Source organism: Bison bison, unplaced genomic scaffold (genome assembly GCF_000754665.1).
Source record: "Bison bison bison isolate TAMUID 2011002044 unplaced genomic scaffold, Bison_UMD1.0 scf7180017863646, whole genome shotgun sequence".
Classification (NCBI taxonomy): domain Eukaryota; kingdom Metazoa; phylum Chordata; class Mammalia; order Artiodactyla; family Bovidae; genus Bison; species Bison bison.
Genome location: NW_011494218.1, coordinates 774,051 through 797,367, shown reverse-complemented (window position 1 = coordinate 797,367; position 23,317 = coordinate 774,051). Strand labels below are relative to the sequence as shown.

Genomic DNA, 23,317 nt, shown 5'->3' with positions numbered 1-23,317 from the left:
GAGGTTTGGATGAGAAATTCTCAGAGGCAGAGCGAAACAACTGCAGCTCGGATCGGCTCAGTCCCATCCCTCCCCGGAGAGAAAACACCACCGACCGGTTAGAGGACCCCGGTGCACAAAGAGAGGTTAGGGTTGGGGGAATTGAGAAAAAGCGGTCTGTAGTCTCTCCAATAAGCTGGAGCACAAAGAATTCTGTTTTCTCTAGTGTCTAGGGACACTAGAGAAAGTAACGATGGCCCCTTGGGCCCACCTTCAGCTCATTTTGGAAAAGGAAAAAGTGTTTCCACATTCCAGGAACCCAGATCTGGGTTCGATCCTCCGGAAAGCTGCAAAACAGACTCAATCCCTAAAATGAGGGGCCAGGTGAGCACTCTGCAGAGAGGGGAGGATGCAGGTGGAGAGGGTGACTGTGGGCAAGGGCAGTCAGTAGCCAGCTCTGGAGGGCAATCAGATCTCCAGGAGTGCTTGTGGTGACCGCTGGACACTACTGAAAACTCAGCAGAGGAGAAAATGTCACCTAAGCTAAAATGCAGCATGAAAAATTTTGGAAACATAAAGGAGTAGCCATGCTAAGGTGTGGAAGCGGCTGTTGTGATACTAAGTATCATTCTTCAACCAGTCTTCAAATATCCTTAGTCCCTCCCCTTTACAGACATTCCCATAAGCCACCAGGGTCGTGCCAAAAGATTTAATGGGTGATTTCCAAGCAGAAACAGGTGTATGCTGGAAATACCCTAATAGTAGGCAAGGGACATGAATGTCAAGGAAACTACTGAGAATGGATGTGGGTCCTGTAGAGGGCCCAGGAATCCTCCAGGTTCCTAGCAGAATGGGAACTGAGGCCTATGAGGTTGTTTAGCACAAGCACTGTTAAACAGCCCCATTGCATCTGGGGGCCAGGACATTTCATGCTGCCGCTGGGTACAGCAAAGGCAGATGGGTTTACCGGGCAGACATCTGGAGGAGGATTAAATAGGCAAGGCGCCATGAGAGCGGGGAATCTCAACTGTCAATGGGGAGCACACATCCCCTGCAGCAGTTCAGGGTGCCTGCATAAAGGAAGTGAACTTGGGATTCTGACAATATATAACAGACAGGGGAGATACACACACACACACTCAACCCTCTTCTCCAAAAGTGAAGCCAGCCAAATACATTTTCAAAAGTACATCGGAATGTGGTAAGGGAAATTACTGAAAATCAGTTGGTAACACTGTCAATTAGGGAAATGTTCACATCTCACAGATAAAATTATGTATTTTCCTTCCTTGGCTGCCACAAGACTTGTCTCATTCTTGAGGAAGGCAGGCACACACAGTGCTGGCTCTGGGGGCTCCTTTCCTCTTGCAGTTCAACACTCAAAAAGAAAAAGGTCAGCTAAGGTGAGCAATCCAGAGAAATGGGCAAGAGAGGAGTATAGAGTGAGGCCTTGAAGAAATCACTGCTAAACTCTGAGTCTTTTTCTTATCCTCAAAATGGGGACAATCAGTCCCATCTACCTCCCAGAACTGAATATGTATGTGCAAGCATTCTGAAAAGTGGAAAATGCCAAATGAGTAAAAGAGATGATGACAGTGTTTATTTTTTTAAGAGAAAGCATGATATTTTTCTGAGATGCTTTTTTTAAATGTAGATTCCTGATGGTTTCTCAGAATGTGAATATCTATGAGTAGAGCCCAGGAATTTTAAGTTTTTAACAAGTTCTTCAGGTGTCAGAGTTTGAGAGATATATAGATATACAGAGATACATTGTTCAATAATACAAAATCCTAGAAGAGAGAAATAAACTCAGACTCTCAAAAATTAATACACTTCACCAGAACTGCAGTCCTATGCCCACCAAAAAAGGCCTGGAAAGGGAATGTGTGTTCTCTAATCTTTGAGTGTTTTGATTTTTTTTTTCCTGTGGGTTTATGACATACAAAGATGTTTCGATGCAGAAGGTAACCAGTGTAGCAGCACACGGTAGAAGAGGGTGATGAGAGAAGAGAAGAAAAAACAGATAACACTCGCTGTTTGAAGTTTTCCCTGTCTTGGCAGCATCGTTAGGCATTTATAGAACAAAATGAAAACAATAAATGCTAGCTTCCTGAAAGTGACACTCTATGTCTTTAGATCTTTACTAAAAGAATGTAGTGTTTTTGATTCAATTAAACAACAGAGACTTTACTTTTTCCCTTGTACTACTGCAGCTATTGTCAGGGTACATTTTAGCCGTTGAGCACTTTAAGTTATCATCAGCATCATTTTCTTCATTTCTCCAATGAGAAGAAATTAATATAGGAAAATCTGAGAAGTTACATAGGACCTATGTACAAGGCTCTTAAGATCAGAAGCAATACCCTAGTTAATCTTTTTTATATTCCGAAATTTATTAATTTCCTACCTGGGCCACTAATTCTCATAAGTTTTCCTTCATGGTTAATAAGACATTTCTGCTATCTTTGCATTTGGGTCGGGGGGGAGTCAGGAGGAAATTAAATCAACCCACTGATGATTTAATTAAATCAATCAGGTCATTTTGAAGGGCAATATCTCAGGGATAACAATACTTTGATTTTTATGCTTTTTTAAAACAACTTGAGAATTTGCATTTACAGCTCTGAAAACATCATAGGTGGAAGCAGCTGAATTACTTGGAGAAAGTTGCCAGATACACATTGAAAGGATAATTATATTTCTGACCTACCTTCAAACAAATAAAACATAGTCTTAATCATCTCTATATTTTAAAATCATCTCCGTATTTTAAAGGAAAAAAAAAAAAAACAACAACAACAAAACAGAATGTTGAATAGTCTTTCCCAAAGGCCAAGTCTTTCAACTCCTAAATCAAACTATTAGGACCACAGCATTCATTCACTTGAAAGCTTGAACTGGGCACACGTTGCATCCAAGGCCTGTTTCGTTACCAAGAGGTACTCTCTATTCTCTCTATACATCTCTCTATTCTCCCTGCCCTCACAAGCTTATAGTCCATGCCATCATGATCTTATTTGGCTCCTGTCTTAATCACCTACTTGCTGTATGCTACTGCACAAGCTATTCAATCTCCAAACCACATCTGCAAAATATATCAATGATAATGACACAAGTAGTTCCTTATCTAACTGGGCTGCTGCAGGCTCAAAGAAGATGAGATAATAATGTAAAGTCTTAGAATGAGCATGCCATCATTAAAATATCCATTTAAAGCAAAGCCCTGCTATAAAAATCCAGACTTGCCAAAACAGGAAAACATACCTTGTGATTCAAACATATCATCATTCGCTCGTGGACATAATGTATTTAACAAAGGCTGGAAATCCACTTGAAATTAATGATTAACTTTGACATTATAATGGCAAATAAAATTTTCATTAGTGGAATATTGTCAATGTCCTTGTCTATTGGAAACACAAAGGAGTCTAGCTCTGCTCATATATCATCCTGATCTGAGATCAGGCCCCTGACTCAAAGCTTGGTGAATATGAGCTCACCAGCCTCTGACACTGCACGCTTGACAGGTAGAAGATCTTTTCTCCATGAATGCTATCCCACACAATGGCTGTACTTCGACTTCCTTTTTGATGCCAGATTGTCAGTTAAAATAGGCTGGTTACAGCAGCACAAATGATTTCTTTCTAATAATTTGTGATTTCCTTTATGGTGCCTTATTCAACAGTTTAACAATTACTACATGTGATATGTTTGTCTGATTTTAGTCATCTCTCAAAATAAGAAAGACTTAATTCTTCTTCATGACACAGATTAAAGTTAGTATCCTTATTGCCCAAGTAAAGAAATTATCAATGTTTTAAAGAATGTCTGTTTTAATAAGAAATATAAGCTATAACTTGGAGAAAGCAATGGCACCCCACTCTAGTACTCTTGCCTGGAAAATCCCGTGGAAGGAGGAGCCTGGAGGGCTGCAGTCCATGGGGTCGCTGAGGGTTGGATACAACTGAGCAACTTCACTTTCACTTTTCACTTTCATGCGTTGGAGAAGGACATGGCAACCCACTCCAGTGTTCTTGCCTGGAGAATCCCAGGGATGGGGAAGCCTGGTGGGCTGCCGTCCATGGGGTTGCACAGAGTCGGACACGACTGAAGTGACTTAGCAGCAGCATAAGCTATAACTATGGTGAGCCAGGGCTAAACTCCCTGCAGAGTTCTAAGTGGCTTGCAATTATTGATACATTGAATCCTCCCTATAAGGTATGTTCTGTCATTATTCTCATTTTATAAATGAAGAAACTGACACACAGAGAGGTTAAGTTGCTTAGTCAGCCACCCAGTTAAGAACTGGCAGAATTCAAATTTAACTAATTTAATTATTTCCAGAGCTCCTTTTTTACCCTCTGTGTTACACTGTATGTCAACAGAAGCATGATGCCATAAATAACCATGTAATTCAATTAATAAAATAAGAATATAATCATCATTTGCACTGATAGTCTTTTTACTGTTTAGAAATCATCTTCCCATGTATTATCTTATTAAGGCTTTCAACAATCTTGGAAGGAAAATTAAGGAGATACTAAGAACCCAATTTACAAATGAGACTCTAATTTAAAGTGATGTAATCTCCCCAGGCCCCACAACAGATGAGTGAAGATACATGAGTTTAATCTAGGCCTTCTGACTTCAGTGTTTCTCATGGCCCAACTGAGCTCACATAAAAAAATTGCACTGGTGACTCAGTCGGTAAAAAATCCACCTGCAATGTAGGAGACTGCTTGCAGTGCAGGAGACCCTGGTTCGATCCTTGGGTCGGTAAGATCCCCTGAAGGCAATGGCAACCCACTCCAGTATTCTTGCCTGGGAAATCCCATGGACAGAGGAACCTGGGATGCCTCAGTCCATGGGGTCACAAAAGAGTCAGACAGCCCTAAGTGACTGAACCTGCACAAAGAAGAAAAGATGAGAATGTGATATGTCCTTTCCTTCTCTGACTTCAGTCCTCCCTGAGCAGGATTTCACACCATGTGAATGACCTTGAAGAGATCATTCTGTGTGGGAAAGGAGTGCGGGCCTTAAGTGTCCCAAATCTTCTCCCTCCACAGCTTTTACCTCTCTCTGTGCGTGGGAGCTAAGGTGGTTGTCTTCTCACTCCTGGCATAGGAGGGTATCTTTGGTTCTGAGACTGTGGCCTCCAAACACTCACCTCCTTAGTTCAGTAATTTAAGTTGAGCTTCATGAGAAAACTACAGAAAAACTAAATCAAAACAGAAATTAGAGAAATTTATAAGTTATAAATTTATAAAGTTACACTTCTTCCCTTCTCATTCCTAAAAAAAAAAAAAATGTACATTGGTTTGGCTTGAAACACATATCTGGCCCTTGGCTATTTTCCTTCCTAGCTGGATTGAGGATCTTTAAAAACTGCCCCCAATTGATTCTCCATCATTTTTGCCCTTTCCTGATTTCCAGTGCCGCTGCTTCAGTGATACCCCTTCCTTCTAGATGAGGAATGTGGCTTCAAGATCCTCATAAGAATGTAAAACCCATAATGACAAGGTTTGTCTTTTGTATTTATTTTCTATCTCCAGTTCCTAAAATAGTATATCGCACACACTCAATAAATACTTTAATGAATTAACTAATGAATTTATCCACCCATCCACCAATCTTTTTAAGTCAAAATGAAATATTTATTCTTATACAAAGAAACAAACTCAGCTAATTCAAGGGTAGCTTCCACATTTCCAACTTGATCGTTTTGCTTTATAAATACTCTTTAAAATCTGTCTAAATCCCATCCATTTATTAAAATTGGATATCCTTAGAGGCCACATGGTATCCAGATTTCTGCACTGACCAACTTCCACCCCCTATATTTAGGTGTATAGTTTCAGCTCTTATCTTTCTCTCTCTCTTTTCTCTCAATCCCACCACCCCCTCTCATATACACACATTCAGAGAAGAAAAGGGATATAACAATAATGAAAAGAGAGCACAGAATCGATAAAATGTCAAATTTTAAAGGCTCAGAATATGATCAAAATGACCTTAAAATGGTTTGATAATCCTAAAATTCATGCTGTCACCCATCTGTACTTAGCTGCTTTCTCCATGGACCTAGTTGCTCCATTTCTAAATTTAGATTCCAAATTTTCAGGGAATGGATCTTGTTGAAATAGCAGTCTCTTCCAGCATCCAGCACATGACTGACAGTCAAATTATATTATTAATATTGTCATAAATTCATATTTTGTCCCATGTGCATGTAGCACTGGGCTCTGTGAAAATAACCATTAGCGAAAGACTCCATTGGTCCTATTTGATATTTAATAAGATTTTATTGGATATATATTTGATATTTAATAAGACTGAATTGGAAATAACTGAAATATCCAAACTGGCTAGAGAAAATTTTCAGGGGATCAAATGGAAGTTTCGACAAGGTGACCAGTAAGGTCATTTGTAGTCCAAACTGTTTAGAATTCTCCAAAATTAAAATGTAAATTAGAGGGCTTCCCTCGTGGCTCAGTGATAAAGAACCCGTCAATGCAAAAGACACAGTTTCAATCCCTGGTCTGGGAGTATCCCATATGCCGCAGAGCAGCTAAACCTGTATGTCACAACTACTGAGCCTGTGCTCTTAGAGCCCAGGAAATGAAACTACTAAGCCTTCGTACAGCAACTACTGAAAACCCTGCGCCCTAGAGCCTGTGCTCCACAACAAGAGAAGCCAGCACAATAAGAAGCACGCACACTGTCACTGGAGAGCAGCCCCAACACACTGCAACTAGACAAGAGTCCACACAGCAATGAAGATCCAGCACGGCCAAAAAGTAAATAACCAAAAATGCTTAAAGAAATGTAAATTAGAAAGAATAGGTGATTTACAATAATATTTCCTTGCATAAAGTTACTTTGTCTGAGCCTAACTTTGTTTGCCAGTAAAATGACTTAGATTAATTAAAGTAATATGTTGAAAAGATAGCATTGGTTTCTGAAACAAGGAACTGTATGAATGAATGAATGGGTAGATGCGTAGATGGATGGATAGATGAAAAGCAGCATCATTCATCTACAAACCTCTAAATTCACATTGTTAGGCTAAACAAAATAGCTCAAAATAAAAATATCTGGCAAGCTTCCTTGTGGAATACTGTGGAGACAAGAAAATGTTAGAGAATTCCACAGTAGTAAATAAAAGCACTTAATAAACTTCTAAGTCATTCACTTACCAATTATTTTCACATAAAATTATATTCTCCTGTGATTAATTTTGCCCACTAATTCACCATATGCAACATGAAATCAAGAGGATATTGGTGTAGATGGCTGTTTGTTTACGCAATCAAAGCCAAGATGCATAGATGAATAGATAGATAGATAGATAGATATAGTTGTAAACATGCATTTTAGTGGTCAGATATCCAGAAAAGAATAAGATGACTGTATAAGCATATTTATTTAAATGGCATTTGAAGCAAGAAAGAACAATGATATTTTTGTAATGTTTTGGATAGAATATACTTTTTAAATATACAGTATTAGCTAGAAGGGATTTGATGAGGTCATCAATCCATTCTAGACAATATATACATATTGTAATCACTAGAGACCACAGAAAAGAAATTTCTTTAAAAAGTAAGCTAGAAAATTGTCTCCAGTTAGTTGAATATGCTAAGAATACAGCAACGGAGAAAAGATCCATTCTATTCTCTTCATTTAAGGAAATAGCCATAGCTAGCTTTTAAAAGATAAGTAACCAGAAGCATTTATTATTTTCTGAGGGAAAAAGCTAGGGAAAGAATGTTGACTTTATGTTAAAAGTAGAAACAGAATTGAGGAGAATCATGATTTACATTTTTTTGTACCCGTGAGGATCTAGTAAATTACTTTGACAATAGTAGACACTCTGTAAATGTATGTTGATTTAATTTGACTTGAAAGTATTAAATGTTCAGAATGAGTGAGAACAGTCTTAACTTTTACCTTAGGCATATTTTTATTAATAAAAATAATAGTGGTATCATCTTTAATCTCTGATAGCATCAGGTAAGTAGTGGCTATGAAAAAAAAAAAAAGACACAAATATCTGATAAATATAAAGGAAAACATTTGGCCTTAATCTAGTAGTGTGTTTCCTCTTATCCTCTTTATGAACCTAGCACAGATGTCAGGCTACATTTTCTGATGGTGCTACAATGACAAAATCCTAGTGTAAACCCACAACATTCTTGAAAGGAGAAGGGTTATTCCCTTAAGTGAGTTGCAAAGTCATAGTTTCAGGCATCACATAAGAAAGAGATGTGGGATTGGGAACTGCATTTAACTCAAGGAAGAGGTATACCTTTCTTTTTATCTACATTTTGAGTAATCCATCCGCACTTAAAAGTTTTTCTGTCAACTGAAGAAAATGTTCTCTACCAAAGAGAATGAGGCTAGAAACTATATAGGAAAACACTCTCATAGAGACTTCTAATATAGGAGTCTGCAGCTATAAACTCCAGAGAATGAACCATATCAAGTTATCTAGATGTTAGTTGTAAATTATCTCAGTGATGTAATCTCTTTCATTACACACTGGCCTTCAGTATAGCTTTATATTAACCCAAATTTTTATTTCAGTCCAGGAACCATTGGGTTATATAATTTCAGGCTTTTTTAGTTCAAATCACATAAAAACATCAACTTAAAACTCTACATTCAAAGTATGTGTTAGAAGTATTTGATTAAAAACTCTCATCAAAGTGGGTTTAGAGGGAACATATCTCAATATTAGAAAGGCCATTTAAGACAAATCTACTTATATGCAGAAGACATCATGAGAAATGCTGGGCTGGATGAAGCACAAGCTGGAATCAAGATTGCAGGAAGAAATATCAAAAACCTCAGATATGCAGATGACACCATCTTTATGGCAGAGAGTGAAGAACTAAAGAGCCTCTTGATGAAAGTGAAAGAGGAGAGTGAAAAACTTGACTTAAAGCTCAACATTCAGAAAACTAAGATCATGGCATCTGGTCCCATCACTTCATGGCAAATAATAGATGGGGAAACAATGGAAACAGTGGCAGAGTTTATTTTGGGGGCCTCCAAAATCACTGCAGGTGGTGATTGCAGCCATGAAATTAAAAGACACTTACTCCTTGGAAGGAAAGTTATGACCAATCTACACAGTATATTAAAAAGCAGAGACATTACTTTGCCAGCAGAGGTCCATCTAGTCAAGGCTATGGTTTTTCCAGTAGTCATGTATGGATGTGAGAAAGCTGAGTGCTGAAGAATTGATGCTTTTGAACTGTGGTGTTGGAGAAGACTCTTGAGAGTCCCTTGGATTGCAAGGAGATCCAACATGTCCATCCTAAAGGAAATCAGTCCTGAATATTCATTGGAAGGACTGATGCTGAAGCTGAAACTCCAATACTTTGGCCACCTGATGTGAAGAGCTGACTCATTTAAAAAGACTCTGATGCTGGGAAAGATTGAAGGCAGGAGAAGAAGGGGATGAGATGGTTGGATGAGATGGTTGGATGGCATCACCAACTTAATGCACATGAGTTTGAGTAAACTCCGGGAGTTGGCGATGGACAGGGAGGCCTGGCGTGCTGCAGTCCATGGAGTCACAAAGAGTTGGACATGACTGAGCAACTGAACTGAACTGAACTGAACATCATACTCAAAAGCTGAAAGCCTTCCTACTAAATTCATGAATAAGACAAGGAAACTCACTCTTGCAGCTTCTATTTAACATAATATACGAAATTTTGGCTGCAGCAACCAGACAAGAAAAAAGATCAGATCAGATCAGTCGCTCAGTCGTGTCCGACTCTTTGCCACCCCATGAATCACAGCACACCAGGCCTCCCTGTCCATCACCAAGTCCCAGAGTTCACTGAGACTCACGTCCATCGAGTCAGTGATGCCATCCAGCCATCTCGTCCTCTTTCGTCCCCTCCTCCTCCCCCCAATCCCTCCCAGCATCAGAGTCTTTTCCAATGAGTCAACTCTTCACACGAGGTGGCCAAAGTACTGGAGTTTCAGCTTTAGCATCATTCCTTCCAAAGAAATCCCAGGGCTGATCTCCTTCAGAATGGACTGGTTGGATCTCCTTGCAGTCCAAGGGACTCTCAAGAGTCTTCTCCAACACCACAGTTCAAAAGCATCGATTCTTCAGCACTCAGCCTTCTTCACAGTCCAACTCTCACATCCATACATGACCACAAGAAAAACCATAGCCTTTACTAGACGAACCTTTGTTGGCAAAGTGATGTCTCTGCTTTTGAATATGCTATCTAGGTTGGTCATAACTTTCCTTCCAAGGAGTAAGTGTCTTTTAATTTCATGGCTGCAGTCACCATCTATAGTGATTTTGACAAGAAAAAAGAAAAGATATGCAAATTGAAAAGGAAGAGTGAACTGTAACTATTTGCAGATAGCATGGTATTTATATAGAAAACCCTAAAGACTTCACCTCAAAACTATTAGAATTAATAAATAAATGCAGCAAAGTTTCAGGATACAAAATTAATACACAGAAATTTGTTGCTTTTCTATCCACAATAGTGAACTATTAGAAAAGAGAAAGATAAAAAAAAAGCAACTGTTTAAAATCACATAAAAATTTAAAAATATCTAGGAATAAACTTAACCAAGGAGGTGAATGACCTGTACTCTGAGAACACAGATAAAGGAAACTGAAGATGATACAAAGAAATGCAACAATACCCTATGCTGTAGGAGTGGAAAAATTAAAATTAATAAAATGACCATACTACCCAAATCAATCTACAGGTCTAATGCAATCCTGATAGAAATCTTACTACATTTTTCACAGAACTGTAAAAAATAATCTTAATATTCATATGGAACCACAAAAAAACCCAAATTGCCAAAGCAATCTTGAGAGAGAAAAAAGAAAAAACAGAGCTGGAGGTGTCATTCTCTCAGACTTTAGACTAAACTACAAAGCTACAGTAAATAAAACTGTAAAGTACTGGCATAAAAAGAAACATATCAATGGAACAGAATAAAGAGCCCAGAAATAAACCTACATACCTATGGTCAATTAATCTACAACAAAGGGGGCAAGAATATATCATGGAGAAAAGACAGTCTCTTCAATAAATGATGCTAGGAAAACTGGACATCTACAGTAAAACAATGAGATTAGACCTTTTTCTCATACCATATATAAAAATAAACTCAAAATGGATTAAAGACCTAAATATATGATCAGAAACCATAAAACCCCTAGAGAAGAACATAGGAAGAACATTTTGACATACATTTCAGCAATATTTATATATTTTTGGATCTGTCTCCAAAGGCAAAAGAAATAAAAGCAAAAATAAACAAATGGGACCTAATTAAACTTAAAAGCTTTTGCACAGCAAAGGGTATCATTGACAAAATGAAAAGATAAGCAATAGAATGGGAGAGAATATTTGGAAATTATATAACTGACAAAAGGTTAATAGCTAAAATATATAAGTAGCTCATATAACTCAATATAAAAAAAAACAAATAATTCAATATAATAAATGTGTAGTAGACCTAAAGGTACAGTTTTCCAAAGAAGACATATAGATGACTAATAAACACATAAAAATATGCTCAAATCACTAATTATTAGAGAAATGAAAATTAAAAACTATCACTTCACACATCTCAGAATGGCTATCATCAAAAAGTCTATAAATAACAAATGTTGCCAAAGATGTATACTTTTGGTGGAAATGCAAACTGGCACAACCACTATAGACAACAGTATTAGGACTTCTCAAAAAGCTAAAATAGAACCACCATACAACCCAGCAATTCTACTCCCAGGTATATCTCCACAAAACATGGAAACACTAATTCAAAAAGACACATTGATCCCAATGTTCATAGCAGCTCTACTTATAATAGCCAAGACATGGAAGCAACCCAAGTGTCCATCAATAGATGACTTGATAAAAATGATGTGATTATATATATAATAGAATATTGTATCTGTGTGTCCTTAGTCACTCAGTCATGTCCGATTCTTTGTGACTCCATGGACTACATCCCACCAGGCTCCTCTGTCTATGGGATTTTCGCAAGCAAAAATACTGGAGTGGGTTGCCGTTTCCTCCTCCAGCAGATATTCCTGGCCCAGGGATCAAACCTGTATCTCCTGCATTGGCAGGCAATTCTTTACCACTGAGAAACCTGGGAAGCACCATAATAGAATATTAGTCAGTCATTAAAAAAGAATGAAATTCTGTCATTTGTAGCAAGATAGATAGACCTAGAGAATATTATGCTCATGAAATAAATCAGAGAAAGACAAATACCATGTGAAATCATTTATATCTAAAATATAATACAAATTAGTGTAAATAGTAAAACAGAAACAAACTCACAGATTTAGAAAACAAACTAGTGGTTATCAGTAGGGAGAGGGAAGTAGGAGGAACACAGTGGGGGTATGATATTAAGAGACACAAACTACTATACACAACAGATAAGCAACAAGGATATATTGTATTGCACAAGGAATTATATCCATTATCTTGTAATAATTTTAATGGGGTATAAACTATAAAAATAATGAATCACTGCTATACACCTGAAACTAATATAATATTGTAAATCAAGTATACCTATTTTTTTTTAAGTATTAGAAGGAAAGAAAGGATAGAGTAGGAAAGAGAAGGGAAAATAAGACTTACTAGGCACCAGCTCTGTACAGGTTCATTTAGTTAATCCTCAGGGTAACCAAACAAGGCCAACATTGCTATCCACATATACAATGAAAAAACTATAAGTCAGAAAAACTGAAGTATGAGTCTGGTCAAGAATTCAAATATAGTTTAACTGACACCAAATCCAAAGCTCTCTTCATAACTTTTTAGATGATGAATCCACAATATGAATTTAAAAGATGATCATTTATACCCTTAATGTGTTAGAAAGTTTAAGATAACCCATGAGTTAAGTCCACTCAGAATTCAAGTCATAGGCATTCATGTTGTTCTCTTGTGATCATGATCTCATTTGAAGTACTAGCTTAATAACTAGAGCCAGGGATAGAGAATTGAGGAAAGCTTATGTCTGTCATCAAGTATCTGAAATGTTCTTATTGAAAAAATAGGTATCTTATGTGTCCAGAGGCAAACTTGGATTCCATAAGCAGTTATACACAAGGAAGTACAGACTAAACATCAAACGTGAGTTTCCCATCGTCTGAGACATTCAAGTCAGGATCAGGAGGCAAAAACCACAAGAGGAAGGTTTTCAGAGTGGAAATGAGTATTCTATAAAATGGTTACAGTCAGCATTGCTGGGGTAGAATCAAAACCACTATAGGATGTATCCAAGGCAAAACTTGGCAAAACTTTTTTTTTTTAAATAAGAAATTAAAAGGATAAGCTTAATGAATGGTGAAACGCATTACTAGTGGGGAAAATTAACAGTAAAATGGAGCAAGATTCAAGGAGGCTGTCAAAGGAAGCATATCAGGACAACCCTGTGAAGGAGGCACAGAGCTAAGATTTATTTTATATAGCATGAACATGTGTCACAGTCTATATAACTGATCAAAGGTGAAATGCTATTGTTACCATAGCTGTAGCATTCTAGATTAAGGGAAAGAAAACATATAAACCTATGAAAATGTGAGTAAGGAGAGCTCCTCAGGAAAGGCCAGTGTAAAAAGCCCCTAAGGGGACTTCCCTTCTGGTCCAGTGGTTAAGAATCCACCTTGCAAAGCAGGAGACATGGGTTCGATCCCTGGTCAGCCACAACTATTGAAGCCCGTGTGCCACAACTATTGAAGCCCGTATGCTGCAACTATTGACCCCATGCACCACAACTAAAGAGTTCATGTGCTGCAACAAAAGATCCTTCATGATGCAACAAAGATCCTGTGCGGTGTAACTAAGACCCAAGGCAGCCAAATAAATATTTAAGAAAGAAAAGTGAAGTCGCTCAGTCGTGCCCAACTCTTTGTAACCCCATGGATAGTAGCCTGCACCAAGCTCCTCCGTCCATGGAATTTTCAAGGCAAGAGTACTGGAGTGGGTTGCCATTTCCTTCTCCAGCGAATCTTCCCAACCCAGGGATCAAACCCAGGTCTCTCACATTATAGACAGATGCTTTACTGTCTGAGCCACCAGGGAAATATTAAATAAATATTTAATAAGTAAATAAATAAAAGCCCCTAAGATGTGAGTCAAAACCATAGTGTACTGTACAAAGGATGGTCACTGATCCTTCTGGATGCTGCTCTCTGCAAGAAAGATCCCACATTGAGGGAGGATACTTTAAACTAACCAAAAGTTAATGAGCTTAACAAAGGAAAAGTATTAGGAAGGCAAAGAATAGTGTTAGCAACTCAATGAGTTCCCTGCACTGGAGGGTTTCTGTAGGTAAACTGAGGTTCATCATGGACAGTGTGAAAATATTTATTTGTCCTGAAGATGCAGTTGTCTCCTACAAGATGGACAATTACTACTATGAGTAATCGTAGAGAAATCTGGAGACTCAATTTACAGTAGAAAGCAGGAAATATTTAAATCTATGTACATATTCACAGCTTTGAATATTGTATCTTTGATATTACTTTTTTAGAATGAAAAAGGAAAATCACAACTCTGGAAAACTTAAAACCAATTTGAAAAAACTTATATACTGAGAGAAAAAGTCTTACAAAATAATTTAGAACTAAATATCCCAAACCACAGTGGGGAAGATGAAGAGACATCAGAAGGTAGATTGCAAGTTGTCACATTGATGAATTTGAGAAGATAACCATTGCACTTTTTCAACAATTTTTACTTTACTGTATGCAAAGTATTATCTTCAAAATGGAGAATAGGGAAGAACAAGATGGCAGAGGAGTAGGTGGACATGGAGTACATCTCTCTCCACGGATACATCAGGAATACACCTTCAGACACAGAAGGGCGTGCAGAACACCAGCTGAGAGCGGACAGGAGTACCTGACCAGTGGAAAAGAATATATAGAACCACGTGAAACTTGGTAGAAGCAAAGAACTAGGGGGAAAAACAGGGGTGTTAGTAGGACTGCACCTGCCCTCAGCGGGTGAGGGAACTGAAGCAGGGGTCCGATTCCCACATCCGGGCAATCCTCTGAGTCAGAGGAGAAACATTTAGGGCTGAGAGTGGAACAGCTGATCTGTGGCAGCCTATACAGAATGAGAATCAGACAGTCCTTGCTGCAGCCATACATATCCCATACAGGAACACTGGTGCCCCGGAAGGCGCAGAGGCTGGGAGCTGGAGTTTAGGGATTGTGGAGCAGTCCCAGAGCGAGGGCTGCTGTTGACTGCAGACACACTGATTGAGGGGATGTGAGGGAGGAGATCATGGTGGGAAATGCCAGTGGAGGAAAGCCAGGCAGCCATGGAAGCAAGGAAATACTGCTGAGTCACACGCAGGCGGTGGAGTCATCACCATAGCCACTCTCTCCCCACACAGCCAGCATCGGCAGCTCAACAACAGAGAGACTGGCCCATCAAACGCCTGATGCACTGAACTACAGAGTAGGACCCCACCCAGGGTGCCCCTTGAAGTGCCTCACATGCCAATCTACAGATTAGGACCCCAGCCAGGGGGGCCCCTCTATGTGCCTGACGTGCTGAACAACAGAGAAGGACCCCAGGCAAGGGAGCCCCCTAAGTGCCTGAACAGGGCAGAGCTACAGAGAAAGAGAGGCCAAAGAGGCCTTCTGATCACCAGCTACAAGAGGCTCAAAAAAAGACACTGATAGGATCATAACTCCTGTGGCAGAGGCAGTACGTGTCCCTGCACACTTGGTGCCACCAGGGTCCCTGAAAGCCAAGCAGCTACAACACCTTCACACTGAACTCTCACTAGGGCAGAGCTGCCACAAGCAAAAAAGTCTTGTGTCTACGCATCCAGGGTTGCTTCAGTCTTGTCCAACTCTTTGCGACCCTGTTGACTGTGGCCTGCCAGGCTTCTCTGTCAGGGAGGGGGTTTCTCCAGGCAAGAATACTAGAGTGTATTGGCCAATACTGGAGCATATTGGCCAATACTGGTTTCCATACCCTTCTAGAGCACTATATTCCCTGCTGCCCTAGCTGCCAACCTCCCTGAGTACCTGGTGCTGCCAGAACCCCTGCGACCCAAGAAGCTACACTGCCTCCACACCTGGCCCTCACAGGGGCAAACCCAGGTCCTCCAGGGCAGCTTCAGGAGCAAACCGCAGTGGACGACCCACATGCAGAGGTGGAAAAAAAAAAAAAAAACACAATTGAAATCAAGGGGCAGTGTGACTAAGGAAGAAGACCCAAAACCTTCCCACCAGCTGCACAAGCTGCAAATTAAACTCACACAATCAACTAGGCAAACTCCATGTCTATGGAATATATAAAAGGCCATTGAGAGCTCCCACAAAAGAAAATGCACTATTTCTGATAGCTGTGGACATTGGAGGCAAGAACACACAAGAGTAGGACCAGGTTAGAATCTGAGCTGTCCCCACAGCAGGTCCAGAGATCAGCACAGTGTTGGAGGGAATCCTAGGGAGGTAAGGTGGACTGTGACTCCAAAAGGCAAAGGACTCTGACACCAGTGATTCAAGAAAAACATTTATTATTCTTATGTTTTGACTTGTTCTGTAGATTCTTTCAGATTTTTTTTTCTTTTTCCTTTTTTCTGCTTCCATTTTTTTCCTTTTCTCTTTCTTTTAATTTTAACTTTTAATACTTTTAAACATATTAATTTTTCCTACATTTATTCCTTTGTATGCCTTTCCTACTGTTCTTTAACCTTCGCAGTTAATCTTTAATGTATATAAATCTTTTTCATCTACCTCTATTTAACTTTGCATATCTATCTCTCCTTTCCTCTCAACATATTTGTTAGTTTTGTTTTCAATGCTTTATTCCCCACTTGGCACCTTGCTTTAGTCTTGTTTTCTGGTTTGTGCCTTAGTTTTGTTCTTGACTGGTAAATACAATTTTTTATTTCCTTTGTTCACTGGGTCAATCTACTGTACTTTATTTTCGTTGGACTGTTTTGACTTTGCACGTGGGTATATATGTATACATGAATATTTCATTATTTTAATTATAATTTGCCTGATTTTGTAACTACCATTTGTTAGGGGTTCATTTTGGTTTTTTATTTTTGTATATCTATTTTAATCTCACTTAATGCATAACAAACCACTTGTGCAATCTTTATTCCTGACCAGAGATCAAGCCCTGGGCCTTTGGAGTGAGAGCACTGACTCCAAGACCCTAGACTACCAGAGAACTAACCCTAGGGAGTATGAAATAGTGAGAACTCACACAACTGAAACCACTTGAATACAAAACACAGCATCATCCAACCACCCTGTGCAGGATGCCTCATCTATGCAACAAACAAAAATACAGACCCAATCATAAGTAGACAGGATTACCACCTCCTTCAGCCTTGCCAACCAAAGGAAAAACAAACAAACAAACAAACAAAAACTCAGCACAAATCTCACCCTATATGAAGCTTACACAAACCACTGGACCAACCTTAGGAGGGCAGACCAAAAGAAAGAAAGAATTCAACCTTCTTCAAGGAAAGAATTCAACTTTCCTTGAAGCCTGGGAAAAGGAGACCTCAAACACAATAAGTTAAAAAAAAAATAACGAAAAGGCAGAGAAATACTACACAAATCAAGGAACAAACTAGAAACACAGAAATTCAAATAAATGAAGAGGAAATAGGCACACAACCTGAAAAAGAATTCAGAATAATGACAGTAAAGATGATCAAAAACCTTGAAAGCAAAATGGAGAAAATACAAGAATCAATTAACAAAGACCTAGAAGAAATAAAGAATAAACATAACAGAGACAAAAAACACAGCTACTGAAATTAAAAATACTCTAAATGAAAGAAAGTGAAGTCGCTCAGTTGTGTTCGACTCGTTGCGATCCCCCATGGACTGTAGCCTACCAGGCTCCTCAACCATGGGATTTTCCAGGCAAGAGTACTGCAGTGGATTGTCATTTCCTTCACCAGGGGATCTTTCCAACCCAGGGATCAAACCTGGGTCTCCCGTAGTGCATGCAGATGCTCTACCTTCTGAGTGAACAGGGAAGCCCCAAAAACACTCTAAAAGGAATCAAAAGCAGAAAATCTGAAACAGAAGAATGTCTCAGTGAGCTGGAAGATAAAATGCTGGAAATTACTTCTGAAGAGCAGGATAAAGTAAAAAGAATGAAAAGAACTGAGGATAGTCTCAGAGACCTCTGGGACAATATCAAACACACCAACATTTGAATTAAGGGCTCCCAAAAGAAGAAGAGAAAAAGAAAGGGTGTGAGAACATTTTTGAAGAGATTATAGTTGAAAATTTCCCCAACATAGAAAAGGAAATAGTCAGTCAAGTTCAAGAAGCACAAAGAGTTCCATACAGGATAAACCCAAGAAAAAACAAGCCACGACACATACTAATCAAACTAACAAACACTAAACACAAAGAAAGAATATTAAAAGCAGCAAGGGAGAAGCAACAAGTAACATACAAGGGAAACCCCACATGCTTAACAGCTGATCTTTCAGCAAAAATTCTACAGGCCAGAAGGGAACATCAGGATATATTTAAAGGACTGAAGGAGAAAAATCTACAACCAAGATTACTGTACCCAGCAAGGATCTCATTCAAAATTGAAGGAGAAATAAAAAGCTTTTTCAGACAAGCAAAAGTTAATAGAATTCAGTATGACCAAACCAGCTTTACAACAAATGTTAAAGGGACTTATATAGTTAAGAAATACAAGAAAAGAAAAAAATATACAAAATCAATCCCAAGCAATTAAGAAAATGGCAATGGGAATATATATATCAATAATTACTTTAAATGTAAATAGATTAAATGCTCTAACCAAAAGACCCAGACTGGCTGAATGGATACAAAAACAAGACCCATATATATGCTGTCTACAAGAAATCCACTTCAGACCTCAAGACACATATAGACTGAAAGTGAAGAATGGAAAAATATATTCCACACAAATGGGAAGCAAAATAAAGCTGGAGTAGCAATCCTCATATCAGACAAAATAGACCTGAAAATGAAGAAAATTACAAGAGATAAGGAATGATGGTCAAGGGATTAATCCAAGATTAATACATAACAATTGTAAATATCTATGCAATGGCAACCCACTCCAGTACTCTTGCCTGGAAAATCCCATGGACAGAGGAGCCTGCTAGGCTGCAGTCCATGGGGTCGCTAAGAGTCGGACATGACTGAGGGACTTCACTTTCACTTTTCACTTTCATGCATTGGAGAAGGAAATGGCAACCCACTCCAGTGTTCTTGCCTGGAGTATCCCAGGGATGGGGGAGCCTGGTAGGCTGCCGTCTATGGGGTCACACAGAGTCGGACACGACTGAAGCGACTTGGCAGCAGCACGCACCCAACACAGGAGTGCCTTGATACATAGACAAACACTAACAGACATAAAAGCAGAAATTGACAGTAACACAATATTAGTAGGAGACTTTAACAACCCACTCACACCAATGGACAAATCATCAAAACAGAAAATTAATAAGGAAACACAAGTCTTAAATGATACATTAGATGAGATGGATCTCATCGATATCTTCAGGACATTCCATCCAAATGCAGAAGAATACACCTTCTTCTCAAGTGCACATGGAACATTCTCCAGGATAGACCACATCTTGGGTCATGAATCAAACCTCAGTAAATTTAAGAAAATTGAAATCATATCAGGCATCTTTTCTGACTACAATGCTATGAGACTAGATATCAATTACAAGAAAAAAAAACTATAAGAAACACAAACACATGAAGATTAAACAACATGTTGCTAAATAACCAACAGGTTACTGGAGAAATCAAAAGGGAAATCAAAAAATTTCTAGAAACAAATGACAATGAAAACATGACAACTCAAAACCTATGGGATGCAGCAAAGGCAGTTCTAAGAGGGAAGTTTATAGCAATACAATACTACCTCAAGAAACTAGAAAAACAATGAATAGACAACTTAAATGTACACCTAAAACAACTGGAAAAAGAAGAACAAAAAAAATTAATAGAAGGAAAGAAATCATAAAGATCTGAGCAGAAATAAATGAAAAAGAAATGAAAGAAACAATAGTAAAGATTTAAAAAACCTAAAAGCTGGTTGTTTTAGAAGATAAACAAAATTTACAAACCTTTAGCCAGACTCATCAAGAAAAAAAGAGAGAAGAATCAAATCAAGAAAATTAGAAATGAAAAAGGAGAGGTTACAACAGACAATTCATGAATACAAAGGATTTAAGAGCATGCGGAGGGAGGAGGGTTCAGGATGGGGAACACATGTATGCCTGTGGCGGATTCATTTTGATATATGGCAGAACCAATACAATATTGTAAAGTTTTAAAATAAAATAAAATAAAAAATAAAAGAAGAGACTATTCTGAACAACTATATGGCAATAAAATAGATAACCTGGAAGAAAGGGACAGATTCCTAGAAAAGTTCAATCTTCCAAGACTGAACCAGGAAGAAATAGAAATTATGAACAACCCAATTACAAGCACTGAAATTGAAGCTGCGACCAAAATCTCCCAAAAGACAAAAGCCCAGGACCAGAGGGCTTCACAGGAGAATTCTATCAAACATCTAGAGAAGAGCTAATGCCTATCCTTCTAAAACTCTTTCAAAAAATTGCAGAGGAAGGATCACTTCCAAACTCATTCTGTGAGGCCACCATCACCCTGATACCAAAACCAGACAAAGACAACATAATAAAAGAAAACTACAGGCCAAATCACTGATGAACACAGATGCAAAAATCCTCAACAAAATTTTAGCAAACAGAATTTAGCAACACATCAAAAAGTTCAAATACCATGATCAAGTTAGGTTTATTCCAGGGATGCAAGGATTCTTCAATTTATGCAAATCAATGTGATACACCATATTAACAAATTGAAAGATAAAAATCATATGATAATCTCGAAAGATGCAAAAAAGCCTTTGACAAAATTCAGCACCCATTTATATTTAAAACGCTTAAAAACAAAGGGCACAGAAGGAACCTACCTCAACATAGTAAAGAAGACCATATATGATAAGCCTGCAGCAAACATTATTCTCAATGGTGAAAAACTGAAAGCATTCCCCCTAAGATCAGGAACAAGACAAGAGTATCCACTTTCACCACTATTATTCAACATAGTTCTGGAAGTCCTAGATACAGCAATCAGAGAAGAAAAAGAAAGAAAAGGAATCCAGATCGGAAAAGAAGAAGTAAAGCTCTCACTGTTTGCAGATGACATGATACTGTACATAGAAAAGCTTAAAGATAGTACCAGAAAATTGCTAGAGCTAATCAGTGAATTTAGCAAAGCTTCAGAATAAAAATCAATACACAGAAATCACTTGCATTTCCCTATACTAACAATAAAAAATCAGAAATAGAAACTAAGGAATCAATTCCATTCACCATTGCAACAAATAGAATTAAATATCTAGGAATAAACTTACCTAAGGAGACAAAAGAACTATACACAGAAAATGATTAGACACTAATGAAAGAAATCAAAGACAACATAAACAGATAGAGATATTCCATGTTCCTGGGTAGGAAGAATCAATATTATGAAAATGACTATACTACCAAATGCAATCTACAGATTCATTGCAATCCCTATCAAAATACCAATGGCATTTTTCACAGAACTAGAACAAAACATTTCACAATTCATATGGAAACACAAAAGACCCTGAACAGCCAAAGCAGTCTTGAGAAAGAATGGAGCTGGAGGAATCAACCTTCCTGACTTCAGGTTATATTATAAAGCCACAGTCATCAAGACAGTATGGTACTGGCACAAAAACAGAAATATTGACCAATGGAACAAGATAGAAAGCCCAGAAACAAACCCATGCACCTATGGATACCTTATTTTTGACAGAGGAGGCAAGAATATACAACGGGGCAAAGACAGCCTCTTCAATAAATGGTGCTGGGAAAACTGGACAGCTACATGTAAAAGAATGAAATTAGAACACTTCCTAACACCATACACAAAGATAAACTCAAAATGGATAAAGACCTAAATATAAGACCAGAAACTAAAACTCTTAGAGGAAAACATAGGCAGAACACTAGATGACATAAAGCAAAGCAAGGTCCTCTATGACCCACCTCTTAGAGTAACAGAAATAAAAACAAAAGTAAACAAGTGGGACCTGATTAAACTTAAAGGCTTTTCCACAGCAAAGGAAACTACAAGCAAGGTGAAAAGGCAACCCTCAGAATGGGAAAATATAATAGCAAATGAAATAGCTGACAAAGGATTAATTTCCAAAATATAAAAGCAGCTCATATAACTCACTGCCAGAAAAACAAACAACCCAATCAAAAAGTGGGAAAAAGACCTAAACAGACATTTCTCCAAAGAAGACATACAGATGGCTAACAAACACATGAAAAGATGCTCAACATCGCTCATTATTAGAGAAATGCAAATCAAAACTACCATGAGATATCACCTCACACCAGTCCGAATGGCCATCATCAAAAAGTCTGCAAACAATAAATGCTGGAGAGGGTGTGGAGAAAAGGGAACGCTCTTGCACTGTTGGTGGGAATGTAAATTGATGCAGCCACTATGGAAGACAGTATGGCAATTCCTTAAAAAACTAGGAATAAAACCACTATATGACCCAGCAATCCCATTCCTAGGCATATACCCTGAGGAAACCAAAATTGAAAAAGACAAATGTATCCCATTGTTCATTGCAGCCCTATTTACAATAGCTAGATCATGGAAGCAACCTAGATGTCCATCGATAAATGAATGTATAAAGAAATTATGGTACATATACACAATGGAATATTACTCAGCCATAAAAAGGAACACATTTGTCAGTTCTAATGAGGTGGATGAACCTAGAACCTTTTATACAGAGTGAAGTAAGTCAGAAAGAGAAAGATAAATATTGTATTCTAACACACATATCTAGAAAAATGGTACTGAAGAATTTATTTACAGGGCAACAATGGAGAAACAGACATAGAGAATAGACTTATGGACATGGGGATAGGGGAGGAGAGGGCGAGATGTATGGAAAGAGTAACATGGAAACTTACATTACCATGTGTATAATAGATAACCAATGGGAATTTGAAGTATGGCACAGGAAACTCAATCAGGGGCTCTGTATCAACCTAGAGGGGTGGGATGGGGAAGGAGATGGGAGGGAGGTTCAAAAGGGAGGGGATGTAAGTATACCTATGGCTGATTCATGTTGAGCTTTGACAGAAAACAATGTCAAGCAATTATCCTTCAATAAAAAATAAATAAACTAAAACAACAACAACAACAAAAAAAAAAACTGGAGAG

At 38.3% G+C, this 23,317-nt stretch overlaps 1 protein-coding gene across 2 annotated transcripts in view; it reads right to left on the bottom strand.

The window, feature by feature from the left end:
- Positions 1-23,317, bottom strand: part of FGF12 (fibroblast growth factor 12) — a 604,298-nt gene that overhangs the window by 286,622 nt on the left and 294,359 nt on the right. The gene's annotated exons all lie outside the window — the stretch shown is intronic.